At 39.1% G+C, this 7,231-nt stretch overlaps 1 pseudogene; it reads left to right on the top strand.

Moving 5' to 3' along the window:
- Nucleotides 1-6,182: 6,182 nt before the first annotated feature.
- LOC148803404 (secreted RxLR effector protein 161 pseudogene) lies at nucleotides 6,183-6,722 on the top strand (annotated as a pseudogene).
- Nucleotides 6,723-7,231: the final 509 nt, after the last annotated feature.

The following is a 7,231-nucleotide window of genomic DNA, read 5'->3' as shown; positions in this document are numbered from 1 at the left end:
GTTTTCAAACCAAACATCAATATTTGTGCAAGTGATCTCATCTACTTTCAGAACTAAGAGGGAAAGAAATGTGGTGTTACACACTTGCACTATATATTCAAAAGGTCCCTACGAGGATCCAGGCGTATCTGTAAAATACCAGAAAAAAAAAAAAAAAAAAAAAACTACGTACGACACGTTGCTCTCAAATATGTACATCTGCTTGGACAAAGTTTTTATTTATTAACTTGATGTGTATATTTTTGCTGAGGACATTTTGTCACGTTTTTCTTTTTAATGAAATGCCAAACTGGTTCCTAAGATGAGGAGGAATGAGGATCATCATTTGATTTATATATTCCACCTTGGCCGGCCCTAAGCATGTTGTGAGCGGTGGAGACCATGACTGAGGAAGCTGTGGAGAGTGGAGAGTGGAGACCGGCCCTGCATGGTAATAACAAGCTCGCTTATCGCAGTAGATGATGGGTTGGGTTAAAAGTACGAACTACAAAAAGCCTTATCCTTTTTTGTTCACGTTCACGTGGCCGTATAGCAAAGCAGCATGTGCTGTACGCCACTTCCACTCCCACTCCACAACGTCGCAGCAAGGAGTGGCGTGGCGCCCACAACTTCACGGGTTCCATCCTTCCATTCCATGTGCAGTTTCGCAGTACATTGCATGTATCCTTAGTGTGAAATAAAAAAAAAAAAAAAAAAAAAAGTCACAAATGCAGATAGATAGGAGGAGCATTTAACCAGCCCATTGGCGAATTCACATCTGCGCCTAACAAGGGGCGCCCCAGCCCTACAACCTCCCACAGCATATTTTCGCCATATATTGAAAATATCTCCCGATGATAGTATCCCAATCGATGATGACATGTTCCCAATCCAATGCACTGCAGGATGTGCTGGCTTCACCCATTAGCCCATTAGCCACTTGGCGTTAAACGTGGTGGGATGGAACATGTAATGTTATGGAGACATACCAGCTCAGGCGATGAGCTCTTCAATAAACCACGATCCCACCCACTTTCAAATAATTTCAGTCTCGCATTTATGTTTTCTTTCTTACTTCTTGTTTCAGTTTTCACTGAGCGCTCCTTACATCAATCTCACTCATTGTAGTTGTAGCAGAATATAGAGATATATTTTTAATGAATACTGCAATATGTTATGAGGCTGGTGTGAAGAGTAAATCTGAATTCTTTTTTATTGTTTTTAATTATTTTTAATACAATATGTTATGCCAGTTCAATTCAGCGTGTTTTGCATCGTTGTCGTTACTCCAGAAAACAATGCCACATCAGTGTTATATCGGAAAAAATGGGTGCGCTTTAGGAAACGGACATTTATTTGAAACCGTTTTTCTATATAAAACGGTGCTCCAAGTTACACCTTGGAAATCAAGAAGGCATAGCTTGGAGTCAAATTTGACGTTTCGTGGAGTTGCAACGCATTGCTACCAACATGGATGTGAGGTGATAGTGACGTGGCACTGGATAATGGATACCAGTATTGCTAAAAACGTTTCCTAGAGCATTGGTACCAATAGGAAACATTGTTGTTGCTCCAGGAAACGTCCTACTTGGTAGCAATGTTTTCAACCAAGTGTTGCATCTACAGCATTGATGCCAAACATATACTAAAGTGCCAAGGATTAGGAGTCCAAATGTTATCTATCCAAGTAAGTGCACTTACTCATGTAGGTGTTCCCTTACTAGGATAAGTGTATTTATCTATTCTCTTACGATCAAAAGTATTTTTCAAGTTAAATGATTGACTATTTTTACTTATAAAATTTTATTATTAAAAAGGGGAAATTTTATTTTATATGATTCTAGCAAACTTTTTTCCTAGGGTTACATTTGTTTGGGGTGGAAAATTGAATCAGGGTAAACTTCACACCCCTGTTCGATTATATTGACATTTGGTAAACATGTAATTTTACATTGAAAATTGGTGTAAAATTTCATTTTGAATTTTATTTACATCGATAATAGATGTAATATATACATCGAAATTATTGATGTAAAATTAATCGCTCTTTCTTCCTCTCTTTTCCTTCTCTTCTTCTTCTTCTTCTTCTTCTTCTTCTTCTTCTTCTTCTTCTTCTTCTTCTTCCCTTTCTTTTTTCTCTTTCCATCACCATCGTCGCAATTAGTTGCAGTGGCAGATCTGAACCCCTCACACTTGGCGATTCATTTCACCATGAGTACGAGTTCAACTGCAACAACAGCCCCACCTACCCCTCTCACTTCCCCTTCCATGTCAACAAGCGCAAGGGCCACCACCATTTCTATTCTTCTCACCACCACCATCATGATCAGGACGACATAGACGACGTTAATGCGGTGCAGAAGGTGTTTGAGATGTTGAACAATGACACTGTTAGTTGTTGAATAGTGCTTCAAACTTAGTGGGAACGTGTAATAGTGCTTCAAACTTAGTGGGAATGTTGAGTAGTGCTTCAAACTTAGTGGGAATGTTGAATACTTAGTGGGTTAGTTACTTCCTAATTGTTAGGAATTATTTTTGAGTTAGTGGACCATGTTTATCCACTTTCTAGATTAATTATTTATTTTTAGCTAAGGTTAGTTTTGTTGTAAGCCTATTTATTTGGACCCGAGACGTTGTTTTCTTGAAGATGAATAGAATTGGTTGTGTGGCTTTGTTTTTCAACATATAATTTTAATCCCCCAACAATTTCTTTGGTATCAGAGCCTCCAGGTTCGGGTCTTTATCTGGGCAAAGGGTAAAGAATAGAGAAATTCCGCCATGGCAAGCAATGGAACCAGTTCTTCAGCTCTGCCCCTAATTCCAATCTTCAAAGGGGAAAATTATCATTTCTGGAGCCTCAAAATGAAGACCATGTTCAAGTCTCAAGAGATGTGGGACTTGGTGGAGAAGGGATTTGAAGACACAAATCCAACTGAGCCCGATCAACGGTTGCGAGAAACCCGTAAGAATGATGCAAAGGCTCTGTTCCTCATTCAATAGGCCCTTGATGAAGAAATTTTTCCAAGAAATGCAGCAACTAGCACCTCCACTCAAGCATGGGAGATTCTAAAGCAAGAATTTTTGGGCGACAAGAAGGTAATTATTGTAAAACTACAAACCCTTCGTCGTGATTTTGAAACGTTGGCCATGAAAGAAAAAGAATCTGTGCAAGTATTTTTATCTAAGGTGTCTAGGATTGTTAATCATATGAAGTCATATAGTGGAAGTGTTAGTAATGAAACTGTTGTGAGCAAGGTTTTGAGGAGTTTAACCTCAAAATTTGATCTAGTTGTTGCTGCAATTGAAGAGTCTAAGGACTTGTCTACTTATACTTTTGATGAATTAATGAGTTCTCTGTTAGCCCATGAAGCTAGACTGAGCAGATCCTATGAAAAAGTTGAAGAGAAGGCTTTTCACGTTAAGGGGGAGTCTTCCTACAAGGGAAAGTCAAAAAATTTAGGAGGCTGGGGACAGAGCAGAGGTGGTAGAGTTGCGGTGGAGGCAGAGGAAGAGGACAATTTGGTGATCAACGCCAACACAAAAGCATCATCCAATGCCGGTATTGCAAGAAATTGGGTCACAAAGAAGTAGATTGTTGGACCAAGCAGAAAGATGAGCAGAAACAAACCAATTTTACAAAGAAAGTTGAAGAGGAGAGCAAACTATTCATGGCTCATTCTCCTATTGATAATGCTTCCAATGGAGTTTGGTTTCTGGATAGTGGATGCTCCAACCATATGTCTGGAACAAAGTCTCTTTTAAAAGAACTTGACGAGTCACAGAAAAGTGAAGTTCGACTCGGAGACAACAAGCAAATGCAAGTTAAAGGGAAATGTACAATTGCCTTCAAATCCTCACAAGGTAATGTAAAACTCCTCCATGATGTGCAATATGTTCCTAATTTAGCTCATAATTTGTTGAGTGTTGGGCAATTGATAGATGGTTGATACTCTATTTTGTTTGATGATGGTTGTTGTTCTATTCAAGATAAGAAAACAGGACATATAATAGTTAGCATTCCTATGGCACAAAATAAAATGTTTCCGTTAAGAGTCTCTGAAGTAAGAAATTGTGCCTTAATTTCTAGAGCTAGTGATGCAAAAATATGGCATTTGTGTTATGGGCATTTAAATCTGAAAGGGCTGAAACTGTTGGCTCAAAAAAATATGGTTTTAGGGTTGCCAAAAATTGATGGTCTTGATTTTTGTGAAGGCTGTGTCTATGGGAAACAAAGTAGAAATTCTTTTTTTGTAGACAAGTCATGGAGGGCTTCTGATTGTCTTGAATTGGTACATGTTAATGTGTGTGGACCAATGAGTATCGAATCATTTGGTGGAAGCAAATATTTTTTGCTATTTATTGATGATTACAGCCACATGAGTTGGGTGTATTTCTTGAAATTCAAATTAGAAACCTTTGAAAATTTCAAGAAATTCAAAGCATTAGTGGAGAAGCAAAGTGGGCATTGTATAAAGGCACCCTGTTCCGATAGGGGTGGTGAATTTACCTCTAATGAATTTAATGTTTTTTGTGAGGAAAATGACATTCACAGGGAGTTGACGGCACCGTATTCACCAGAGCAAAATGATGTGGCTGAGCGGAAGAATCGAATGGTGGTTGAAATGGCAAGAAGCATGAAGAAAGCAAGTTTTGTTCCTAATCAGTTCTGAGCAGAAGCAGAGGCAACAGTAGTATACCTTCTCAATATCTCACCTACAAAGGTTGTCATGAACCGGACCCCATATGAAACTTGGAAGGGCAGGAAGTCGTGGGTAAGCCACTTAAAAATTTTTGGTTGTATAGCCTATGCTTTGGTTACTTCTCCAACTCGCAACAAACTTGATGAAAAAAAAAATGCATTTTTGTTGGCTATAACCCTCAATCCAAAGCATATAAGTTGTATAACCCTGTAAGTGGCAAAGTAATTATAAGCAGGGATGTTAAGTTCAACGAAGAAGAAACTTGGGCCTGGAACAACGACAATGCAACACCTACAGCACCTCAAGTTATAGAAGATGCTAGTATAACCCCTATGACAGAACCTCCAGAACTAGCTAGTCCATATGCTAGTAGCAGCAGCTCAACCATTCACTCATCTCCCTCCAGCAACAGTAGCGCATCTACTCTAGCAAGCTTGCAGTCATCATCTTCACGTTCTTCTAGTGAAACACCTCCAAGAAAATTCCGATCATTGAGGGATATTTATGCTTCATGTAGCTTTGCTTTGTATATTTCTGACCCCACTTGTTATGATGAAATTACAGAAAGTCAAGTTTGGCAGGATGCAACGAAAGAAGAGATGTCGGCCATTGAAAGAAATGAAACTTGGGAGTTTATCAATTTACCGGAAGGCAAGAATGTTATTGGGCTCAAGTGGGTGTATAGAACAAAGTATCATGTTGACGGTATTATACGGAAACACGAAGCTCAGTTGGTGGCGAAAGGGTACTCTCAGCAGCAAGGTGTTGACTTTGAAGAAACCTTTTCTCCGGTTGCTCGCTTTGAAATGGTGAGAACCTTTCTAGCCTTGGCTGCACAATTAAATTGGGTTGTGTACCCGTTTGATGTTAAATCCGCCTTTCTGAATGGAGAACTAGATGAAGAGGTGTATGTTTCTCAACCTGAAGGTTTTGTTAGTGGCGATGACAGCAAAGTTTAAAGGTTAAAGAAGGCTTTATATGGCCTAAAGCAAGCCCCGCAAGCTTGGTATAGCAAGATTTGCTCCTACTTTCAGGAGAATGGATTTGAAAGGAGTAAAAATGAGCCAATACTTTATGTGAAGAAGCGAGGTAGTTCTAAATTTTTGGTGGTGTGTCTTTATGTTGATGACATAATTTATCTGGGATTTTGTGAGTCTCTTGTTGAGGAATTTAAGTCTTGCATGATGAAAAAATTCGAGATGTCAGATTTGGGTTTGTTGCATTATTTTCTTGGTTTGGAGGTAAACCAAAGTGCAGATGGGATTTTTATTTTTCAAAGAAAATATGCTAATGATTTGTTGAAAATGTTCAATATGTTAAACTATAAAACAACTCCAACTCCCATGAATGTGAATGAGACACTCGTAGCTAATGATGGCACCGGAATGGCAAGTGCGAGGTATTTTAGAAGTATGGTTGGCGGTTTGAACTACTTGTCTCACACAAGGCCTGATATAGGCATTCCCTGTCAGCGTTGTTTCTAGATTTATGCATAGCCCAACAATGCATCACCTCGGGGTAGCAAAGAGGATCCTTCGTTATGTTGCAGGAACTGTTGATTTTAGAATTTGGTACTCAAAAGTATCGGACTTCAAACTTTTGGGTTTTACTGACAGTGACTGGGCAGGTTGTTTGGATGATAGAAAAAGCACTTCCGGCTATGTTTTCTCCCTTGGTTCGGGTGCTATTTCATGGAGTTCAAAGAAGCAAGAGATCGTGGCCTTGTCATCATCAGAAGCGGAATATGTTGTTGCAACGACATCAGTTTGTCAAGCAATTTGGCTAAGGAGATTGTTAGCTGATTTTTGCCAAATTCAAGAAGGTGCAACTCAAGTGTTTTGTGACAACAAGGCAACAATCGCTATGGCGAAAAATCTAGCTTTCCATAGTAGAACAAAGCACATTGACATCCGCTATCATTTCATCCGAAATCTGGTCGCTGAAGGAACAATAGCAATGAAGCATTATGGGACCAATGAACAAGTAGCTTATGTTCTTACCAAGTCACTATCATGTGCCAGGCATGAGTACTTCAAACTATAGATGGGAGTAACAAGTTTTGAAGCAAGGGGGAGTGTTGAATAGTGTTTCAAACTTAGTGGGAACGTGGAATAGTGTTTCAAACTTAGTGGGAATGTTGAATAGTTAGTGGGAATGTTGAGTAGTGCTTCAAACTTAGTGGGAATGTTGAATAGTTAGTGGGAATGTTGAGTAGTGCTTCAAACTTAGTGGGAATGTTGAATACTTAGTAGATTAGTTACTTCCTAATTGTTAGGCATTATTTTTGAGTTAGTGGACCATGTTTATCCACTTTCTAGTTTAATTGCTTATTTTTAGCTAAGCTTAGTTTTGCTGTAAGCCTATTTATTTGGACCCGAGACGTTGTTTTTTTGAAGATGAATAGAATTGGTTGTGTGGCTTTGTTTTTCAGCATATAATTTTAAGCCCCCAACATTAGTGTGGAGGCATCGTCGTTGATAAACCTGCCGGGGTTCAGGAAGAGCCCCATGGTACGACAGTTGAGGATAATGGACTCATCGTTCCCATTACGA

The sequence above is a fragment of the Nelumbo nucifera genome, chromosome 1, assembly GCF_055504915.1.
Source record: "Nelumbo nucifera cultivar China Antique chromosome 1, China Antique-T2T, whole genome shotgun sequence".
Classification (NCBI taxonomy): domain Eukaryota; kingdom Viridiplantae; phylum Streptophyta; class Magnoliopsida; order Proteales; family Nelumbonaceae; genus Nelumbo; species Nelumbo nucifera.
Note: the sequence above shows the minus strand (reverse complement) of the source record. Positions and strands in the feature narration are given on the sequence as shown.